A 23,652-nucleotide genomic window follows, 5' to 3' on the forward strand; every position below is an offset into this window, starting at 1 on the left:
GCAAAAAGCAAAAGTGCCAAGGCACGGACTTTATATGCTGCCTGTACCGCATGTGGGGCTGCTCTACCGGCAGGTTCCACTGACCCCCATTGTGTGCAGTGCTCGGCCCCTGTGGCAATTGCTCAGCCGGGGCCTCTGCTAGAGGTGACCCAGGGAGAACCACCTGTGAATACTGTCCAGGTGACGGGGACGGAGTTTGCAGTTTTTGCTGACAGATTGTCTGTGACTATGGCTAAAATTCTAGACACTTTGCAGTCTAGACCAGTAACTCAGACCATGGGCACTGTTGAATCATTGCTCCCTGGTCCCCCTCAGTTGGAACAGCTCCGGGCTCCGGGGGTGTCCCATGCATCCCAGGGTGAAGGCTCTGACACGGACGACAGTCCCAGACAGCCTAAGCGAGCTCGCTATGAGCGGCCCTCGACTTCATCACACTGGTCAGGGTCCCAGCAGGAGGACTCTCTGTATGATGAGGCAGAGGTAGCTGATCAGGATTCTGATCCTGAGACCGCTCTCAATCTGGATACTCCTGATGGTGACGCCATAGTGAATGATCTTATAGCGTCCATCAATAGAATGTTGGATATTTCTCCCCCAGCTCCTCCAGTGGAGGAGTCAGCTTCACAGCAGGAGAAATTCCATTTCAGGTATCCCAAGCGTAAATTAAGTACTTTTCTGGACCACTCTGACTTTAGAGAGGCAGTCCAGAAACACCACGCTTATCCAGATAAGCGTTTCTCCAAACGGCTTAAGGATACACGTTATCCCTTTCCCCCTGACGTGGTCAAGGGCTGGACCCAGTGTCCCAAGGTGGATCCTCCAATCTCCAGGCTTGCGGCTAGATCCATAGTTGCAGTGGAAGATGGGGCTGCACTTAAAGATGCCACTGACAGACAGATGGAGCTCTGGTTGAAATCCATCTATGAAGCTATCGGCGCGTCGTTTGCTCCAGCATTCGCAGCCGTATGGGCACTCCAAGCTATTTCAGCTGGTTTGGCGCAGATTGACACTGTCACACGTACATCTGTTCCGCAAGTAGCGTCCTTAACCTCTCAAATGTCTGCATTTGCGTCTTACGCTATTAATGCTGTCCTGGACTCTACAAGCCGTACGGCAGTGGCGTCCGCCAACTCCGTGGTTTTACGCAGAGCATTGTGGTTAAGGGAATGGAAGGCAGATTCTGCTTCCAAGAAGTGCTTAACCAGTTTGCCATTTTCTGGTGACAGACTGTTTGGTGAGAGATTGGATGAAATCATTAAACAGTCCAAGGGTAAGGATTCATCCTTACCTCAGCCCAGAACAAATAAACCCCAACAGAGGAAGGGACAGTCGAGGTTTCGGTCCTTTCGAGGCTCGGGCAGGTCCCAATTCTCCTCGTCCAAAAGGACTCAAAAGGATCAGAGGAGCTCAGATTCTTGGCGGGCCCAGTCACGCCCAAAGAAAGCAGTCGGAGGAACCGCTACCAAAGCGGCTTCCTCATGACTTTCGGCCTCCTCTCTTCGCATCCTCGGTCGGTGGCAGGCTCTCCCGCTTTGGCGACATTTGGCTGCCACATGTCAAGGACCGTTGGGTGAGAGACATTCTGTCTCACGGGTACAGGATAGAGTTCAGTTCTCGTCCTCCAACTCGATTCTTCAGAACTTCTCCACCTCCCGGCCGAGCCAATGCTCTTCTGCAGGCGGTGTGCTCTTTAAAGGCAGAAGGAGTGGTGATCCCTGTTCCTCTTCAGGAGCAAGGTCACAGTTTTTACTCCAATTTGTTTGTGGTGCCAAAAAAGGACGGGTTTTTCCGTCCTGTTCTGGACCTAAAACTGCTCAACAAGCATGTGAACACCAGGCGGTTCCGGATGGAATCTCTCCGCTCCGTCATCTCCTCAATGTCTCAAGGAGATTTCCTAGCATCAATAGACATCAAGGATGCTTATCTCCACGTGCTGATTGCTCCAGAGCACCAGCGTTTTTTACGCTTCGTTATAGGAGACGAACACCTTCAGTTCGTAGCCCTGCCTTTCGGTCTGGCGACAGCCCCAAGGGTCTTCACCAAGGTCATGGCAGCAGTAGTAGCAGTCCTGCACTCTCAGGGTCACTCTGTGATCCCTTACTTGGACGATCTGCTTGTCAAGGCACCCTCTCAAGAGGCATGCCAACACAGTCTGAACGTTGCGCTGGAGACTCTCCAGAGTTTCGGGTGGATCATCAACTTTTCAAAGTCAAATCTGACTCCAACCCAATCGATAACATACCTTGGCATGGAGTTTCATACTCTCTCAGCGATAGTGATGCTTCCGCTGGACAAACAGCGTTCACTACAGACAGGGGTGCAATCTCTCCTTCAGGGCCAGTTGCACCCCTTGAGACGCCTCATGCACTTCTTAGGGAAGATGGTAGCAGCAATGGAGGCAGTCCCTTTTGCGCAGTTTCATCTGCGCCCACTACAATGGGACATTCTCCACCAATGGGACGGGAAGTCGACGTCCCTAGACAGGAACGTCTCCCTTTCTCAGGCGGCCAAGGACTCTCTTCAGTGGTGGCTTCTTCCCTCCTCTCTGTCCATAGGAAAATCCTTCCTACCCCCATCCTGGGCGGTGGTCACAACGGACGCGAGTCTATCAGGGTGGGGAGCAGTTTTTCTCCACCACCGGGCTCAAGGTACGTGGACTCAGCAAGAGTCCACCCTTCAGATCAATGTTCTGGAAATCAGAGCAGTGTATCTTGCCCTCCGAGCCTTCCAGCAGTGGCTAGAAGGCAAGCAGATCCGAATTCAGTCGGACAACTCCACAGCGGTGGCATACATCAACCACCAAGGAGGGACACGCAGTCGGCAAGCCTTCCAGGAAGTCCGGCGAATTCTGACGTGGGTGGAAGACACAGCATCCACCATATCCGCAGTTCACATCTCGGGCGTAGAAAACTGGGAAGCAGACTTCCTCAGTCGCCAGGGTATGGACGCAGGGGAATGGTCTCTTCACCCGGACGTGTTTCAGGAGATCTGTCGCCGCTGGGGGAGGCCGGACGTCGACCTAATGGCGTCCCGGCACAACAACAAGGTCCCGGCCTTCATGGCACGGTCTCACGATCTCAGAGCTCTAGCGGCGGACGCCTTAGTCCAAGATTGGTCGCAGTTCCGGCTGCCTTATGTGTTTCCACCTCTGGCGCTGTTGCCCAGAGTGCTACGCAAGATCAGGTCCGACTGCCGCCGCGCCATCCTCGTCGCCCCAGACTGGCCGAGGAGGTCGTGGTACCCGGATCTGTGGCATCTCACGGTAGGACAACCGTGGGCAATGCCAGACCGACCAGACTTGCTGTCTCAAGGGCCGTTTATCCATCAGAATTCTGCGGCCCTGAGCCTGACTGTGTGGCCATTGAGTCCTGGATCCTAGCGTATTCAGGACTATCTCAAGAGGTCGCTGGGACTTGTAGTGCGCCGGGGACACGCGCTGCCCGCGCTTTTACGGCGGCAGCGCTCATAAATCTAGTCCCCGGCTTTTGCGGCCTAGCTCTGCTTCGTTCCCGCCCCCACCCTGTCAATCAGGGAAAGGGAGAGACGCTGTTCTATAGCCAGCGCCGAGGGCTGGAGTCTTATTTACATACTCCAGCCCTCTCACTGGGCACAGTGGGGACGCAAGTTTCCCGCTCTTGGTCTCAACACGCCCAGGGCCCGCCCCTCTCCACAGGACGCCGGCAGCCATTCCTGCATGCAGTCTGGCTGGAGAACGGACACAGGCTCTGGGGGACTCAGACAAGGGACTCTGGCGACCACACACCCGCGTTTATGCGGGCGGTAAGCTGCACATAAGTGCTGGCCCCACTAGTGCCACAGTGTTATTTGGTGCATTTTTTCCCTGTACCATATATATTTATATTGCACTGTACAGTCGCTTCTTGGCTTATACCCTCATTGCTCTGAGGAGACAACAACATGTCATCCGCAAAACGCAAGGGTGCCAAGGCACAGGCGGTACGCACTGCTTGTGCCGCATGTGGGGCTAATCTACCGGCAGGTTCCAATGACCCCCATTGTGTGCAATGTTCGGTCCCTGTGCCACTTCGTCAGCCAGTCTATGGTAGTAGTGGCCCAGGCAGAGACGCCTGTGAACCCTGCCCCGGTGACGGGGACAGAATTTGCAGTTTTTGCTGATAAGATGTCTGTGACTATGACAAAAATCCTGGAAACCTTGCAGTCCAGGCCAGTTTCTCGGACCATGGACACTGCTGTGTCTATGCTCCCCGGTCCCCCTCAGTTGGAACTAATCCGTACTTCAAGGGGGTCCCAGGCATCACAGGCTGAAGACTCTGACTCGGATGACAGTCCCAGGCAGCCTAAGCGGGCTCGCTGGGAAAGACCCTCGCCGTCATCACACTGGTCAGGGTCTCAGCGAGACGAGGCTCTGTATGAGGAGACAGAGGTGGGTGATCAGGAATCTAATCCTGACACCGCTCTCAATCTAGATACCCCTGATGGTGACGCTATGGTAAATGACCTTATAGCGGCCATCAATAGACTGTTGGATATTTCTCCCCCAGCCCCTTCAGCAGAGGAGGCAGCTGCACAGCAGGAGAAGTTCCATTTCCGGTATCCTAAGCGTAAATTGAGTACTTTTCTGGACCACTCTGACTTCAGAGAATCAGTCCAGAAACATCATGCTTATCCAGATAAGCGTTTCTCCAAACCTTTTAAGGATACACGTTATCCCTTTCCCCCTGACGTGGTCAAACGCTGGACCCAGTGTCCAAAGGTGGACCCCCCAATCTCCAGGCTTGGGGCTAGATCCATAGTTGCAGTGGAAGATGGGGCTTCACTTAAAGATGCCAATGACAGACAGATGGACCTTTGGTTAAAGTCTGTCTATGAAGCTATCGGCGCGTCGTTTGCTCCAGCATTCGCGGCCGTGTGGGCACTCCAAGCTATTTCAGCTGGCCTGGCACAGGTGGACTCTATCATACGTCCAGCAGTGCCGCGAGTAGCGTCCCTAACCTCGCAAATGTCTGCGTTTGCGACTTACGCTATCAACGCTGTCCTGGACTCTACGAGCCGTACCTCAATGGCGTCTGCCAACTCTGTGGTTTTGCGCAGAGCCTTGTGGTTAAAGGAATGGAAAGCAGATTCTGCTTCCAAGAAATGTTTAACCAGCTTGCCACTATCTGGAGACAGACTGTTTGGTGAGCAATTGGTTGAGATCATTAAACAGTCCAAGGGTAAGGACTCCTCCTTACCCCAGCCCAGATCGAGCAAACCTCAACAGAGGAAGTGGCAGTCGAGGTTTCGGTCCTTTCGAGGCTCCAGCAAGACCCAATTCTCCTCGTCCAAAGGGACTCAGAAGGAGCAAAGGAGCTCAGATTCCTGGCGGGCTCATTCACGCCCCAAGAAAACAACCGGAGGAACCGCTTCCAAGGCGGCTGCCTCATGACTTTCGGCCTCATCCCTCCGCATCCTCGGTCGGTGGCAGGCTCTCCCGCTTTTGCGACATTTGGCTGCCACAGGTCAAAGACCGGTGGGTAGCAGACATTTTGTCTCACGGGTACAGGATAGAATTCAGTTCTCATCCTCCGCCTCGGTTCTTCAGAACCTCCCCACATCCCGACCGAGCTAATGCCCTTCTGCAGGCGGTGTGCTCACTAAGAGCAGAAGGAGTGGTGATCCCTGTTCCTCTGCAGGAACAAGGGCAAGGTTTTTACTCCAATCTCTTCGTGGTTCCAAAAAAGGACGGCTCGTTCCGTCCTGTTCTGGACCTAAAGCTGCTCAACAAGCATGTGAACGCCAGGCGGTTCCGGATGGAATCCCTCCGCTCTGTCATTGCCTCAATGTCTCAAGGAGATTTCCTTGCATCAATAGACATCAAAGATGCTTATCTCCACGTGCCGATTGCTACAGAGCACCAACGTTTTCTACGTTTCGTGATAGGAGACGACCATCTCCAGTTCGTAGCTCTGCCATTTGGTCTGGCGACAGCCCCACGGGTTTTCACCAAGGTCATGGCGGCAGTGGTAGCAGTCTTGCATTCTCAGGGACACTCGGTGATCCCTTACTTAGACGATCTACTTGTCAAAGCACCCTCTCAAGAGGCATTCCAACACAGCCTGAATGTTGCGCTGGAGACTCTCCAGACTTTCTGGTGGATCATCAACTTTTCAAAGTCAAACCTGGCACCGACTCAATCACTAACGTATCTTGGTATGGAGTTTCATACTCTCTCAGCGATAGTGAAGCTTCCGCTGGACAAGCAGCGGTCTCTACAGACAGGGGTGCAGTCTCTCCTTCAGGGTCAGTCGCACCCCTTAAGGCGCCTCATGCACTTCCTAGGGAAGATGGTGGCAGCAATGGAGGCAGTCCCGTTCGCGCAGTTTCATCTGCGTCCACTTCAATGGGACATTCTCCGCCAATGGGACGGGAAGACAACTTCCCTAGACAGGAAAGTCTCCCTTTCTCAGACGGCCAAGGATTCTCTGCTATGGTGGCTTCTTCCCACCTCATTATCGCAGGGAAGATCATTCCTGCCCCCATCCTGGGCAGTGGTCACGACAGACGCGAGTCTGTCAGGGTGGGGAGCAGTTTTTCTCCACCACAGGGCTCAAGGGACGTGGACTCAGCAGGAGTCCACCCTTCAGATCAATGTTCTGGAGATCAGGGCAGTGTATCTTGCCCTATTAGCCTTCCAGCAGTGGCTGGAAGGAAAACAGATCCGAATTCAGTCGGACAACTTCACAGCGGTGGCATACATCAACCACCAAGGAGGGACACGCAGTCGGCAAGCCTTCCAGGAAGTCAGGCGGATTCTGATGTGGGTAGAGGAAAGAGCATCCACCATATCAGCAGTTCACATCCCGGGCGTAGAAAACTGGGAAGCAGACTTTCTTCAGCGCTCTATTGGGAGACCCAGACGATTGGGGTATAGCTACTGCCCTCTGGAGGCCACACAAAGCACTACATTAAAAGTGCAAGGCCCCTCCCCCTCTGGCTATACCCCCCCCGTGGTATCACGGGTTCTCCAGTTTTAGCTTTGTGTGCGAAGGAGGTCAGACATTCCATGCATAGCTCCACAGATTTTAGTCAGCAGTAGCTGCTGACTATTTCGGATGGAAGAAAAGAGGACACATATAGTGTCCCCAGCATGCTCCCTTCTCACCCCTGGATGGTGTTGTAAGGTTGAGGTACCTATTGCTGGTACAGGGCTGGAGCCTGACATGCTGTTTTCCTTCCACATCCCCTGGTAGGGCTCTGTGGAAGTGGGATCCTGCCGGCCTCTCAGCTCTGATGCCGGGCTCCATCCACAGACCCATTAGAACCTGATGGAGACGGAGCAGGAGTACGATCAGGGACAGGCCCTGCATCATACAGGTACTCTGTGTCCCCGGCAGGCACAGACACACTCCGGGCTGGCTGGGTGTTGTAGTGCGCCGGGGACCGCAACGTGGAGTTGGTGTCCCTACAGATTACTGGGGGATTGTTTGTGTTTGGGAACGCAGCGCCGACCCCCTCTGGACCGGGCGGCGCTGCTGTGACTTGTGGTGCGCCGGGGATCCGCCGTCCGCGCTTTTACGGCGGCGGCGGTTATAAATTTAGTCCCCGGCTTTTTGGGCCTAGGACGCCGGCAGCTCCGTTTCGTTCCCGCCCCCACCCTGTCAATCAGGGTAGGGGAGAGACGCTGTTCGCTAGCAGCGACGAGGGCTGGAGCCTGTTTTACATGCTCCAGCCCTCTCACTAGGCACAGAGGGAAGCAGGCTTCCCGCTCTTGGCCAGGAACGCCCAGGGCCCGCCCCCCTTCCTCTCTCAGAGACGCCGGCAGCCATTACATGCATGCCTGGCTGGAGGAAGGACGCAAGGCTCTGGGAGACCTGGACTAGGGGCTATCTGGCGACCACACACCCGCTTTTTAAGCGGGCGGTAAGCGATTTTTCTGTGCTGGTCCCTCTAGTGCCTCACTGTGTATCAGTGTACTGGGTACAGATATATAGATATTGTATTTCTTGCACTGTGAGGTGCGCTTCTGGCTGCATATCCCAGATCGCTCTGTGGAAGCAGCAACATGTCATCCTCAAAACGCAAGGCGGCCAAGGCAAAAAGGGCTGTGTATACTGCGTGTGCTGCATGTGGGGCTAATCTACCAGCAGGCGCCGATGACCCCCATTGTGTGCAATGCTCCGACCCGGTGCTGCTTCGCCAGCCGGAGTCGGGAGAGGTAGCGACCCAGGCTGAGACGCTTGTAAGTTCTGCCCCGGTGACAGGGACGGACTTTGCAGTTTTTGCAGATAACATGTCTGTATCTATGGCAAAAATCCTTGAAACCTTGCAATCTATGCATGGGGCTCAGTCCCTGGGCACGGCGAGGCCTCTGTCCTCAGGTCCCCCTTACTTGGAATGTATCCAGCCCACAGGGGGGTCCCCGGCTTCACAGGCCGAGGATTATGACTCAGATGATGGCCCCAGCCACCCTAAGCGAGCTCGCTGGGAAAGACCCTCGACGTCTTCACACTGCTCAGGGTCTCAGCGCAATCAGTCTCCCTGTGATGTGTCTGATGAGAGTGATCAGGAATCCACTCCTGGATCCCCTCTCAACCTGGATACCCCGGATGGGGATGCCATGGTAAACGACCTTATCTCAGCCATCAATAGGCTGTTGGATATTTCTCCCCCAGCCCCTTCAGCAGAAGAGGCGGCTGCGGAGCAGGAAAAGTTTCGTTTCCTTTATCCCAAGCGTAAATTGAGTGCTTTGTTAGATCACTCTGACTTCAGAGAATCAATCCAGAAGCACGACGCTCATCCAGAAAGGCGTTTCTCTAAACGATCTAAAGATACGCGTTTCCCTTTCCCCCCTGAGGTGGTCAAGCGCTGGACACAGTGTCCAAAGGTAGACCCCCCGATTTCCAAACTTGCAGCTAGATCCATAGTTGCAGTGGAGGATGGCGCTTCACTTAAAGATGCCAATGACAGACAGATGGACCTTTGGTTAAAATCTGTCTATGAAGCTATCGGCGCGTCGTTTGCTCCGGCATTCGCAGCCGTATGGGCACTCCAGGCTATTTCAGCTGGCTTAGCAAAAGTGGATGCTATCATGCATCCAGCAGTGCCGCAAGTGGCGCACCTTACCACGCAGATGTCGGCGTTTGCGTCTTACGCTATCAATGCGGTCCTAGAATCTACCAGTCGCACCTCAATGGCGTCCGCCAATTCGGTAGTTTTGCGCAGAGCCTTGTGGTTAAAGGACTGGAAAGCAGATGCTGGTTCCAAAAAATGTTTAACCAGTTTGCCTTTGTCTAGAGATAGACTGTTTGGCGAGCCATTGGCTGACATCATTAAGCAGTCCAAGGGTAAAGACTCCTCTTTACCACAACCCAGAACATCCAAACCTCAGCAGAAAAAGTGGCAGCAGAGGTTTCAGTCCTTTCGAGGTTCGGGCAAGACACCATTTACCTCGTCCAAAGGGACTCAGAGGACGCAAAGAAACTCAGATTCGTGGCGGACTCACACACGTCCCAAAAAAGCAAATGGAGGTACCGCTTCCAAAGCGGCTACCTCATGACTTCCAGCCCCCCCCCTCCGCATCGCCGGTCGGGGGCAGGCTCTCCCGCTTTTCCGGCATTTGGATGTCACAGGTCAAAGACCGGTGGGTGACGGACATTTTGTCTCGCGGGTACAGAATCGAGTTCAATTCTCGTCCTCCAGCTCGGTTCTTCAGAACCTCCCCACGTCCAGACCGAGCAGATGCTCTGCTGCAGGCGGTGGATTCCCTAAAAGCGGAAGGAGTGGTTATCTCAGTCCCTTCTCAGGAACAAGGGCAAGGGTTTTACTCCAATCTCTTTGTGGTTCCAAAAAAGGACGGCTCGTTCCGTCCTGTTCTGGACCTAAAACGGCTCAACAAACATGTGCACGCCAGGAGGTTCCGGATGGAAACCCTCCGCTCTGTCATTGCCTCAATGTCCAGAGGAGACTTCCTTGCCTCAATAGACATCAAAGATGCTTATCTCCACGTGCCAATTGCTACAGAACATCAACGTTTTCTACGTTTTGTGATAGGAGACGACCATTTTCAGTTCGTAGCTCTTCCATTTGGTCTGGCGACAGCCCCACGGGTCTTCACCAAGGTCATGGCGGCGGTGGTAGCAGTCTTGCACTCTCAGGGACACTCGGTGATCCCTTACCTAGACGACTTATTGGTCAAAGCTCCCTCTCAGGAGGCATGTCAGCACAGCCTGAATGCTACGCTGGAGACTCTACAGTCTTTCGGATGGATCATCAACTTTCCAAAGTCGATCCTATCACCGACTCAGTCACTAACGTATCTTGGCATGGAGTTTCATACTCTAGCAGCGATAGTGAAGCTTCCGCTGGACAAGCAGCGGTCACTACAGACAGGGGTGCAATCTCTTCTGCAGGGCCAGTTGCATCCCTTGCGGCGCCTCATGCATTTCCTAGGGAAGATGGTGGCAGCCATGGAAGCAGTTCCCTTTGCGCAGTTTCATCTGCGTCCACTTCAATGGGACATTCTCCGCCAATGGGACGGGAAGTCAACGTCCCTGGACAGGAAAGTCTCGCTTTCCCAGACGGCCAAGGACTCTCTACAATGGTGGCTCCTTCCCACCTCATTGTCTCAGGGAAGATCCTTCCTGCCTCCATCCTGGGCAGTAGTCACGACAGATGCGAGTCTGTCAGGGTGGGGAGCAGTATTTCTCCACCACAGGGCTCAGGGGACGTGGACTCCGCAGGAGTCCACCCTTCAGATCAATGTTCTGGAGATCAGAGCAGTGTATCTTGCTCTACTGGCCTTCCAACAGTGGCTGGAAGGAAAGCAGATCCGAATCCAATCGGACAACTCCACAGCGGTGGCATACATCAACCACCAAGGAGGGACGCGCAGTCGGCAAGCCTTCCAAGAAGTCCGGCGCATTCTAATGTGGGTGGAGGACAGAGCATCCACCATATCCGCGGTTCACATCCCAGGCGTAGAAAACTGGGAAGCAGACTTCCTCAGTCGCCAGGGCATGGACGCAGGGGAATGGTCCCTTCACCCGGACGTGTTTCAGGAAATCTGTCGCCGCTGGGGAGTGCCGGACGTCGACCTAATGGCATCCCGGCACAACAACAAGGTCCCGGCATTCATGGCGAGGTCGCGCGATCAAAGAGCTCTGGCGGCAGACGCTTTGGTTCAAGATTGGTCGCAGTTTCAGCTCCCATACGTGTTTCCGCCTCTGGCGCTCTTGCCCAGAGTGCTACGCAAGATCAGATCCGAGTGCAGCCGCGTCATACTCGTCGCTCCAGACTGGCCGAGGAGGTCGTGGTATCCGGATCTGTGGCATCTCACGATCGGTCGACCGTGGTCACTGCCAGACCGACCAGACTTACTGTCCCAAGGGCCGTTTTTCCATCAGAATTCTGCGGCCCTGAACCTGACTGTGTGGCCATTGAGTCCTGGATCCTAGCATCTGCTGGATTATCTCAGGGAGTCGTTGCCACAATGAGACAAGCTAGAAAGTCGAATTCGGCTAAGATCTACCACAGAACGTGGAAGATTTTCTTGTCCTGGTGCTCTGCTCAGGGAGTGTCTCCCTGGCCATTTGCATTGCCCAAGTTTCTTTCCTTCCTGCAATCGGGGTTAGAAAAGGGCTTGTCGCTCAGCTCCCTTAAAGGGCAAGTTTCGGCACTATCCGTGTTTTTTCAGAAGCGTCTAGCACGTCTTCCTAAGGTGCGCACGTTCCTGCAGGGGGTCTGTCATATTGTGCCCCCGTACAAGCGACCGTTAGATCCATGGGATCTGAACAGGGTACTAGTTGCTCTCCAGAAGCCGCCCTTCGAGCCTCTGAAGGAAGTTTCCTTTTCTCGGCTGTCGCAGAAAGTGGCGTTTCTTGTTGCGATCACATCGCTTCGGCGAGTGTCTGAGCTGGCAGCTCTGTCATCTAAGGCTCCCTTCCTGGTGTTCCACCAGGACAAGGTTGTGCTGCGCCCCATTCCGGAGTTTCTTCCTAAGGTCGTATCCTCTTTTCATCTTAATCAGGATATTTCCTTGCCTTCTTTTTACCCTCATCCGGTTCACCGGTATGAAAAGGCCTTACGTTTGCTAGATCTGGTGAGAGCACTCAGAATCTACATGTCCCGCACGGCGCCCATACGCCGTGCCGATGCACTTTTCGTCCTTGTCGCTGGTCCGCGCAAGGGGTTGCAGGCTTCTAAAGCCACCCTGGCTCGATGGATCAAAGAACCAATTCTAGAGGCCTACCGTTCTGCGGGGCTTCCGGTTCCTTCAGGGCTAAAAGCCCACTCCACCAGAGCCGTGGGTGCGTCCTGGGCATTACGTCACCAGGCTTCGGCTCAACAGGTGTGCCAGGCGGCTACCTGGTCCAGTCTGCACACTTTCACCAAGCATTATCAGGTGCATACCTATGCTTCGGCGGATGCCAGCTTAGGTAGAAGAGTCCTGCAGGCGGCAGTGACACCCCCGTAGGGGAGGGCTGTTTTGCAGCTCTAACATGAGGTATTTATTTACCCACCCAGGGACAGCTTTTGGACGTCCCAATCGTCTGGGTCTCCCAATAGAGCGCTGAAGAAGAAGGGAATTTTGTTACTTACCGTAAATTCCTTTTCTTCTAGCTCTTATTGGGAGACCCAGCACCCGCCCTGTTGTCCTTCGGGATGTTTTTTTGTTGTTTGCGGGTACACATGTTGTTCATGTTGAACGGTTTTTCAGTTCTCCGATGTTATTCGGAGTTAATTTGTTTAAACCAGTTATTGGCTTCCTCCTTCTTGCTTTGGCACTAAAACTGGAGAACCCGTGATACCACGGGGGGGGTATAGCCAGAGGGGGAGGGGCCTTGCACTTTTAATGTAGTGCTTTGTGTGGCCTCCAGAGGGCAGTAGCTATACCCCAATCGTCTGGGTCTCCCAATAAGAGCTAGAAGAAAAGGAATTTACGGTAAGTAACAAAATTCCCTTCTCCTCAGTCGCCAGGGCATGGACGAAGGGGAATGGTCCCTTCACCCGGACGTGTTTCAGGAAATCTGCCGCCGCTGGGGGGTGCCGGACGTCGACCTAATGGCGTCTCGGCACAACAACAAGGTCCCGACCTTCATAGCGCGGTCTCGCGATCAAAGAGCCCTGGCGGCAGACGCCTTAGTGCAAGATTGGTCGCAGTTCCGGCTCCCTTATGTGTTTCCACCTCTGGCACTCTTGCCCAGAGTGTTACGCAAGATCAGATCCGATTGCGGCCGCGTCATACTCGTCGCCCCAGACTGGCCGAGGAGGTCGTGGTACCCGGATCTGTGGCATCTCACGGTCGGCCAACCGTGGGCACTACCAGACCGTCCAGACTTACTGTCCCAAGGGCCGTTTTTCCATCGGAATTCTGCGGCCCTGAACCTGACTGTGTGGCCATTGAGTCCTGGATCCTAGCGTCTTCAGGATTATCCCAGCGGGTCGTGGCCACCATGAGACAGGCTAGGAAGTCCACTTCTGCTAAGATCTACCACAGAACGTGGAAGATCTTCTTATCCTGGTGCTCTGCACAAGGAGTATCTCCCTGGCCATTCGCGTTACCTGTCTTTCTTTCCTTCCTGCAATCTGGGTTGGAAAAGGGCTTGTCGCTCGGCTCCCTTAAAGGGCAAGTCTCGGCACTATCCGTGTTTTTTCAGAAGCGTCTAGCACGACTTTCTCAGGTGCGCACGTTCCTGCAGGGGGTTTGTCATATCGTACCTCCGTACAGGCGGCCGTTAGATCCGTGGGATCTAAACAAGGTCCTTGTTGCTCTCCAGAAGCCGCCCTTCGAGCCTCTGAGGGATGTGTCACTTTCTCGACTCTCACAGAAAGTGGCCTTTCTGGTAGCGGTCACGTCTCTTCGGAGAGTGTCCGAACTAGCAGCGCTGTCATCCAAGGCTCCTTTCCTGGTGTTCCACCAGGACAAGGTAGTGCTGCGCCCCATTCAGGAGTTTCTCCCTAAGGTGGTATCCTCTTTTCATCTTAATCAGGATATCTCCTTGCCTTCCTTTTATCCGCATGCAGTTCATCGGTATGAAAAGGATTTACATTTGTTGGATCTGGTGAGAGCACTCAGAATCTACATTTCCCGCACGGCGCCCCTGCGCCGCTCGGATGCACTCTTTGTCCTTGTCGCTGGTAAGCGCAAAGGGTCGCAGGCTTCCAAAGCCACCCTGGCTCGATGGATCAAAGAACCAATTCTTGAAGCCTACCGTTCTGCTGGGCTTCCGGTTCCATCAGGGCTGAAGGCCCATTCTACCAGAGCCGTGGGTGCATCCTGGGCATTACGACACCAGGCTACGGCTCAACAGGTGTGCCAGGCAGCTACCTGGTCGAGTCTGCACACTTTCACCAAACATTATCAGGTGCATACCTATGCTTCGGCGGACGCCAGCCTAGGTAGAAGAGTCCTGCAGGCGGCAGTTGCCTCCCCGTAGGGGAGGGCTGTCTTTGCAGCTCTAACATGAGGTATTTCTTTACCCACCCAGGGACAGCTTTTGGACGTCCCAATCGTCTGGGTCTCCCAATGGAGCGCCGAAGAAGGGAATTTTGTTACCTACCGTAAATTCCTTTTCTTCGGCGCTCCATTGGGAGACCCAGACGATTGGGTGTATAGCACTGCCTCCGGAGGCCACACAAAGCATTACACTAAAAAGTGTAAGGCCCCTCCCCTTCTGGCTATACACCCCCAGTGGGATCACTGGCTCACCAGTTTTCTGCTTTGTGCGAAGGAGGTCAGACATCCACGCATAGCTCCACTGTTTAGTCAGCAGTAGCTGCTGACTATGTCGGATGGAAGAAAAGAGGGCCCATATGGGGCCCCCAGCATGCTCCCTTCTTACCCCACTTGTGGTTTGTAAGGTTGAGGTACCCATTGCGGGTACAGAGGCTGGAGCCCACATGCTGTTTTCCTTCCCCATCCCCCTGAGGGGCTCTGAGGAAGTGGGATCTTACCGGCCCCCAAGCCCTGAGGCCGGGCTCCATCCACAGACCCAGTGAACCTGCTGGATACGGAGCTGGGTACCGTTCAGGGACAAGGCCCTGCAACTTTCAGGTACTCTGTGTCCCCGTACAGACAGGCACGCACACGCCAGACTTGCTGGGTGTGTTAGTGCGCCGGGGACAGTAGCGCTGCACGCTGGGGTTTGAGTCACAGCAGCTTAGCTGTGTGACTTCATGTGCTGGGAACTACCGCGCCGGCCACTCTCGGAGCGGCGGCGCGGCTGGGACTTGTAGTGCGCCGGGGACTTAGCGCCGACCGCGCTTTTACGGCGGCGGCGCTTATAAATTTAGTCCCCGGCTTTTGCGGCCTAGCTCCGCTTCGTTCCCGCCCCCTCCCTGTCAATCAGGGAATGGGACAGACGCTGTGCAATCGTCAGCGCCGAGGGCTGGAGCCTTATTTACATGCTCCAGCCCTCTCACTAGGCACAGTGGGACGCAGGTTTCCCGCTTTTGGTCTGAGCACGCCCAGGGCCCGCCCCCCCCTCCACAGGACGCCGGCAGCCATTCCTGCATGCAGTCTGGCTGGAGGACGGACACAGGCTCTGGGAGACCCAGACTAGGGATTTCTGGCGACCACACACCCGCGTTTAGCGGGCGGTAAGCAGCACATTAGTGCTGGCCCCACTAGTGCCACAGTGTTGTATTGGTGTACTTTTTCCTGTACCAGATATATATATATATATATATACTGCACTGTACGATCGCTTCTTGGCTGTATACCCCTATATTGCTCTGAGGAGACAGCAACATGTCATCCACAAAACGCAAGGGTGCCAAGGCACGGGCTGTATACACTGCTTGTACAGCATGTGGGGCTAATCTACCAGCAGGCTCCAACGACTCTCATTGTGTGCAATGTTCAGTCCCAGTGGCACTTCGTCAGCCAGAGCCTATGGTGGTGGTAGCCCAGGCAGAGACGCCTGTGAACCCTGCCCCGGTGACGGGGACAGAATTTGCAGTCTTTGCTGATAAAATGTCTGTGACTATGACAAAAATCCTGGAGACCTTGCAGTCCAGGCCAGTTGCTCAGACCATGGACACTGCTGTGTCTATGTTCCCCGGTCCCCCTCAGTTGGAACTAATCCGTACTTCAAGGGGGTCCCAGGCATCACAGGCTGAGGGCTCTGACTCTGATGACAGTCCCAGGCCGCCTAAGCGAGCTCGCTGGGAGAGACCCTCCACGTCATCACGCGGGTCAGGGTCTCAGCGAGAAGGGTCTCTATATGATGAGACAGAGGTGGGTGATCAGGAGTCTGGTCCTGACACCGCACTCAATTTGGATACGCCAGATGGTGACGCCATGGTAAATGACCTTATAGCGGCCATCAATAGGCTGTTGGATATTTCTCCCCCAGCCCCTTCAGCAGAGGAGGCAGCTGCCCAGCAGGAGAAATTCCATTTCCTGTATCCCAAGCGTAAATTGAGTACTTTTCTGGACCACTCTGACTTCAGAGAATCAATCCAGAAACACCATGCTTATCCGGACAAGCGTTTTTCCAAACGTCTGAAGGATACACGTTATCCCTTTCCCCCTGACGTGGTCAAACGCTGGACCCAGTGTCCAAAAGTGGACCCTCCAATATCCAGGCTTGCAGCTAGATCCATAGTTGCAGTGGAGGATGGGGCTTCACTTAAAGATGCCAATGACAGACAGATGGACCTTTGGTTGAAATCTGTCTATGAAGCTATTGGCGCGTCGTTTGCTCCAGCATTCGCGGCCGTGTGGGCGCTCCAAGCTATTTCAGCTGGTCTGGCACAGGTGGACTCTTTCTTAAGTCCAGCAGTGCCGCAAGTGGCGTCCTTAACTACGCAAATGTCTGCGTTTGCGACCTACGCTATCAATGCGGTACTAGACTCTACGAGCCGTACCTCGATGGCATCCGCCAACTCTGTGGTTTTGCGCAGAGCCTTGTGGTTAAAAGAATGGAAAGCAGATTCTGCTTCTAAAAAATGTTTAACCAGCTTGCCATTATCTGGAGACAGACTGTTTGGTGAGCAATTGGCGGAAATCATTAAACAGTCCAAAGGTAAGGACTCTTCCTTACCCCAGCCCAGATCAAGCAAACCTCAACAGAGGAAGTGGCAGTCAAAGTTTCGGTCCTTTCGAGGATCGGGCAAGCGCCAATTCTCCTCGTCCAAAGGGACTCAGAAGGAGCAAAGGAGCTCTGATTCCTGGCGGACTCACTCACGCCCCAAGAAAGCAACCGGAGGTTCCGCTTCCAAGGCGGCTGCCTCATGACTTTCGGCCGCCTCCCTCTGCATCCTCGGTCGGTGGCAGGCTCTCCCGCTTTTGCGACATTTGGCTGCCACAGGTCAAAGACCGGTGGGTAACAGACATTTTGTCTCACGGGTACAGGATAGAGTTCAGTTCTCGTCCTCCGCCTCGGTTCTTCAGAACTTCCCCACATCCCGACCGAGCAGATGCCCTTCTGCAGGCGGTGCATTCTCTAAGAGCAGAAGGAGTGGTGGTCCCTGTTCCTCTTCGGGAACAAGGACAAGGTTTTTACTCCAATCTCTTTGTGGTGCCAAAAAAGGACGGCTCATTCCGTCCTGTTCTGGACCTAAAACTGCTCAACAAGCATGTGAACGCCAGGCGGTTCCGGATGGAATCCCTCTGCTCAGTCATTGCCTCAATGTCTCAAGGAGATTTCCTAGCATCAATAGACATCAAAGATGCTTATCTCCACGTGCCGATTGCTACAGAGCACCAACGCTTTCTACGCTTCGTGATAGGAGACGACCATCTTCAGTTCGTAGCTCTGCCATTTGGTCTGGCGACAGCCCCACGGGTGTTCACCAAGGTCATGGCGGCAGTGGTAGCAGTCTTGCACTCTCAGGGACACTCTGTGATCCCTTACTTGGACGATCTACTTGTCAAGGCACCCTCTCAGGAGGCATGCCAACTCAGCCTGAATGTTGCACTGGAGACTCTCCAGACGTTTGGGTGGATCATCAACTTCTCAAAGTCAACTCTGTTACCGACCCAATCACTGACGTATCTTGGCATGGAGTTTCATACTCTCTCAGCGATAGTGAAGCTTCCGCTGGACAAGCAGCGGTCACTACAGACTGGGGTGCAGGCTCTCCTTCAAAGTCAGTCGCACTCCTTAAGACGCCTCATGCACTTCCTCGGGAAGATGGTGGCGGCAATGGAGGCGGTTCCGTTTGCGCAGTTTCACCTGCGCCCACTTCAATGGGACATTCTCCGCCAATGGGACGGGAAGTCAACATCCCTGGACAGGAAAGTCTCCCTTTCCCAGACGGCCAAGGACTCTCTGCAGTGGTGGCTTCTTCCCACCTCATTATCACAGGGAAGATCCTTCCTACCACCGTCCTGGGCGGTGGTCACGACAGACGCGAGTCTGTCAGGGTGGGGAGCAGTTTTTCTCCACCACAGGGCTCAGGGTACGTGGACCCAGCAGGAGTCCACCCTTCAGATCAATGTTCTGGAAATCAGAGCAGTGTATCTTGCCCTACTAGCCTTCCAGCAGTGGCTGGAAGGAAGGCAGATCCGAATTCAGTCGGACAACTCCACAGCGGTGGCATACATCAACCACCAAGGGGGGACACGCAGTCGGCAAGCCTTCCAGGAAGTCCGGCGGATTCTGATGTGGCTGGAAGCCACGGCCTCCACCATATCCGTAGTTCACATCCCCGGCGTAGAAAACTGGGAAGCAGACTTCCTCAGTCGCCAGGGCATGGACGCAGGGGAATGGTCCCTTCACCCGGACGTGTTTCAGGAAATCTGTCGCCGCTGGGGAAGGCCGGACGTCGACCTAATGGCGTCCCGGCACAGCAACAAGGTCCCAACCTTCATGGCACGGTCTCGCGATCACAGAGCTCTGGCGGCAGACGCCTTAGTGCAAGATTGGTCGCAGTTCCGGCTCCCTTATGTGTTTCCACCTCTGGCACTCTTGCCCAGAGTGCTACGCAAGATCAGATCCGACTGCAGCCGCGTCATACTCGTCGCCCCAGACTGGCCAAGGAGGGCGTGGTATCCGGATCTGTGGCATCTCACGGTCGGCCAACCGTGGGCACTACCAGACCGACCGGACTTGCTGTCCCAAGGGCCGTTTTTCCATCGGAATTCTGCGGCCCTGAACCTGACTGTGTGGCCATTGAGTCCTGGATCCTAGCGTCTTCAGGATTATCCCAAGGGGTCGTTGCCACCATGAGACAGGCTAGGAAGCCCACGTCCGCTAAGATCTACCACAGAACGTGGAGGATATTCTTATCCTGGTGCTCTGCTCAGGGAGTGTCTCCCTGGCCATTTGCATTGCCTACATTTCTTTCTTTCCTGCAATCTGGGTTAGAAAAAGGTTTGTCGCTCGGCTCCCTTAAAGGGCAAGTCTCGGCGCTATCCGTCTTTTTTCAGAAGCGTCTAGCACGACTTTCTAAGGTACGCACGTTCCTGCAGGGGGTTTGTCATATCGTACCCCCGTACAAGCGGCCGTTAGATCCATGGGATCTGAACAGGGTACTAGTTGCCCTCCAGAAGCCGCCCTTCGAGCCTCTGAGGGAGGTTTCACTTTCTAGACTATCACAGAAAGTGGCTTTTCTGGTAGCGATCACATCTCTTCGGAGAGTGTCTGAGCTAGCAGCGCTGTCATCCAAGGCTCCCTTCCTGGTCTTCCACCAGGACAAGGTAGTGCCGCGACCCATTCAGGAGTTTCTCCCGAAGGTGGTATCCTCTTTTCATCTTAATCAGGATATCTCTTTGCCTTCTTTTTGTCCTCATGCAGTTCATCGGTATGAGAAGGATTTACATTTGTTAGATCTGGTGAGAGCACTCAGAATCTACATTTCCCGCACGGCGCCCCTGCGCCGTTCGGATGCACTCTTTGTCCTTGTCGCTGGTAAGCGCAAAGGGTCGCAGGCTTCTAAGGCCACCCTGGCTCGATGGATCAAAGAACCAATTCTTGAAGCCTACCGTTCTGCTGGGCTTCCGTTTCCATCAGGGCTGAAGGCCCATTCTACCAGAGCCGTGGGTGCGTCCTGGGCATTACGACACCAGGCTACGGCTCAACAGGTGTGCCAGGCAGCTACCTGGTCGAGTCTGCACACTTTCACCAAACATTATCAGGTGCATACCTATGCTTCGGCGGACGCCAGCCTAGGTAGAAGAGTCCTGCAGGCGGCAGTTGCCTCCCCGTAGGGGAGGGCTGTCTTCGCAGCTCTAACATGAGGTATTCTTTACCCACCCAGGGACAGCTTTTGGACGTCCCAATCGTCTGGGTCTCCCAATGGAGCGCCGAAGAAGAAGGGAATTTTGTTACTTACCGTAAATTCCTTTTCTTCTAGCTCCTATTGGGAGACCCAGCACCCGCCCTGTTGTCCTTCGGGATTTTTGGTTGTTTTTCGGGTACACATGTTGTTCATGTTGAACGGTTTTCAGTTCTCCGACGTTACTTCGGAGTGAATTTGTTTAAACCAGTTCTTGGCTTTCCTCCTTCTTGCTTTTGCACTAAAACTGGTGAGCCAGTGATCCCACTGGGGGTGTATAGCCAGAAGGGGAGGGGCCTTACACTTTTTAGTGTAATGCTTTGTGTGGCCTCCGGAGGCAGTGCTATACACCCAATCGTCTGGGTCTCCCAATAGGAGCTAGAAGAAAAGGAATTTACGGTAAGTAACAAAATTCCCTTCTTCTTCTAGCTCCTATTGGGAGACCCAGCACCCGCCCTGTTGTCCTTCGGGATTTTTGGTTGTTTTTCGGGTACACATGTTGTTCATGTTGAATGGTTTTCAGTTCTCCGACGTTACTTCGGAGTGAATTTGTTTAAACCAGTTATTGGCTTTCCTCCTTCTTGCTTTTGCACTAAAACTGGTGAGCCAGTGATCCCACTGGGGGTGTATAGCCAGAAGGGGAGGGGCCTTACACTTTTTAGTGTAATTGCTTTGTGTGGCCTCCGGAGGCAGTGCTATACACCCAATCGTCTGGGTCTCCCAATAGGACCTAGAAGAAAAGGAATTTACGGTAAGTAACAAAATTCCCTTATTTTCGAAGCTCTATCCAAGGCATGCTCATGCTTTGGCAGACGCGGGCTTCGGCAGACGCATCTTTCAGGCGTCTGTCGCCCATTTGTGAAGTTAGGTTTTGCCTGCTTCTCAGTTGTCTGTTTATTCCCACCCATGGACTGCTTTTGAACGTCCCATGGTCTGGGTCTCCCATAGGAACGATAAAGAAAAAGAGAATTTCTTCGGCGCTCTATTGGGAGACCCAGACGATTGGGTGTATAGCACTGCCTCCGGAGGCCACACAAAGCAATTACACTAAAAAGTGTAAGGCCCCTCCCCTTCTGGCTATACACCCCCAGTGGGATCACTGGCTCACCAGTTTTCTGCTTTGTGCGAAGGAGGTCAGACATCCACGCATAGCTCCACTGTTTGTAGTCAGCAGTAGCTGCTGGCTATATCGGATGGAAGAAAAGAGGGCCCATATGGGGCCCCCAGCATGCTCCCTTCTCACCCGCGGTGGTGCTTGTAAGGTTGAGGTACCTATTGCTGGTACAGAGGCTGGAGCCCACATGCTGTTTTCCTTCCACATCCCCTGGAGGGCTCTGTGGAAGTGGGATCTTGCCGGCCCCCAAGCCCTGGGGCCGGGCTCCATCCACAGACCCAGAGAACCTGCTGGATTTGGAGCGGGAGTGCCGTTCAGCGACAAGGCCCTGCAACTTTCAGGTACTCTGTGTCCCCGGCAGGCACGGACACTCTCAAGGCTTGCTGAGCGTTATAGTGCGCCGGGGACAGTAGCGCTGTGCGCTGGGGTTAGGTCACTGCAGCTTTGCTGAGTGACGTTACATGTTGGGAACTACTGCGCCGACCGCTACTGGAGCGGCGGCGCAGCTGCGACTTGTGGTGCGCCGGGGACTTTGCGCCGACCGCGCTTTTACGGCGGCGGCGCTTCTAACTTTAGCCCCCGGCTTCTGCGGCCTAGCGCCGCTTCGTTCCCGCCCCCACCCTGTCAATCAGGGTAGGGGAGAGACGCTGCTCAATTGGCAGCGCCGAGGGCTGGAGCTTTATTTACATGCTCCAGCCCTCTCACTAGGCACAGTGGGAAGCAGGCTTCCCGCTCTTCGTCTGTATACGCCCAGGGCCCGCCCCCCTCTCCACAAGGACGCCGGCAGCCATTACACATGCGGTCTGGCTGGGGAAAGGCAGCAGGCTCTGGAAGACCCAGACTAAAGGGATTTCGGCGACCACACACCCGCTCCTAAGCGGGCGGTAAGCTGCACTTTAGTGCTGGCCCCACTAGTGCCTCAGTGTTATATTAGTGTACTTTTTTCTTGGTACCATATATATATATATAGTTGCACTGTAAGGTCGCTTCTTGGCTGGACACCCTGTACTGCTCTGAGGAGGCAGCAACATGTCATCCGCAAAACGCAAGGGTGCCAAGGCACAGGCTGTGTACACTGTTTGTACTGCATGTGGGGCTAATCTACCAGCAGGCTCCAACGTCTCTCATTGTGTGCAATGTTCAGTCCCAGTGGCACTTCGTCAGCCAGAGCCTATGGTGGTAGTGGCCCAGGCAGAGACGCCTGTGAACCCTGCCCCGGTGACGGTGACAGACTTTGCAGTTTTTGCTGATAAAATGTCTGTGACTATGGCAAAAATCCTGGAGACCTTGCAGTCCAGGCCAGTTGCTCAGACCATGGACACTGCTGTGTCTATGCTCTCCGGTCCCCCTCAGTTGGAACTAATCCGTACTTCAGGGGGGTCTCAAGCATCACAGGCTGAAGTCTCTGACTCAGATGACAGTCCCAGGCAGCCTAAGCGAGCTCGCTGGGAAAGACCCTCCACGTCATCACACTGCTCAGGGTCTCAGCGACAAGAGTCTCTCTGTGATGAGACTGAGGACGGTGATCAGGATTCTAATCCTGAGGCCCCTCTCAATCTGGATGCCCCTGATGGTGACGCCATGGTTAATGACCTTATATCGGCAATTAATAGACTGTTGGATATTTCTCCCCCAGCCCCTTCTGCAGAGGAGGCAGCTGCACAGCAGGAGAAGTTCCATTTCCTATATCCCAAGCGTAAATTAAGTGCTTTTTTGGACCACTCTGACTTCAGAGAATCGATCCAGAAACACGACGCTCATCCAGACAAGCGTTTCTCTAAACGTTCTAAGGATACCCGTTATCCTTTTCCCTCTGAGGTGGCCAAACGCTGGACCCAGTGTCCAAAGGTGGATCCCCCAATTTCCAAGCTTGCGGATAGATCCATAGTCGCAGTAGAGGATGGCGCTTCACTTAAAGATGCCAACGACAGACAGATGGACCTTTGGTTGAAATCTGTCTATGAAGCTATCGGCGCGTCGTTTGCTCCAGCATTCGCGGCCGTGTGGGCACTCCAAGCTATTTCAGCTGGTTTAGCACAGGTGGATGCTTTCATACATCCAGCAGTGCCGCAAGTGGCGTCCCTAACTTCGCAAATGTCTGCGTTTGCGACCTATGCTATCAATGCTGTCCTAGAATCTACGAGCCGTACCGCTATGGCGTCCGCCAATTCTGTGGTTTTGCGCAGAGCCTTGTGGTTAAAGGACTGGAAAGCAGATGCTGGTTCCAAAAAATGCTTAACCAGCTTGCCATTATCTAGAGACAGACTGTTTGGTGAGCCATTGGCTGAAATCATAAAACAGTCCAAGGGTAAGGACTCTTCCTTACCACAGCCCAGAGCAAGTAAACCTCAACA

At 54.1% G+C, this 23,652-nt stretch overlaps 1 protein-coding gene across 3 annotated transcripts in view; it reads left to right on the forward strand.

The window, feature by feature from the left end:
• Window positions 1–23,652, forward strand: part of MKI67 (marker of proliferation Ki-67) — a 290,198-nt gene that overhangs the window by 239,196 nt on the left and 27,350 nt on the right. The gene's annotated exons all lie outside the window — the stretch shown is intronic.

The sequence above is a fragment of the Anomaloglossus baeobatrachus genome, chromosome 5, assembly GCF_048569485.1.
Source record: "Anomaloglossus baeobatrachus isolate aAnoBae1 chromosome 5, aAnoBae1.hap1, whole genome shotgun sequence".
Classification (NCBI taxonomy): Eukaryota; Metazoa; Chordata; class Amphibia; order Anura; family Aromobatidae; genus Anomaloglossus; species Anomaloglossus baeobatrachus.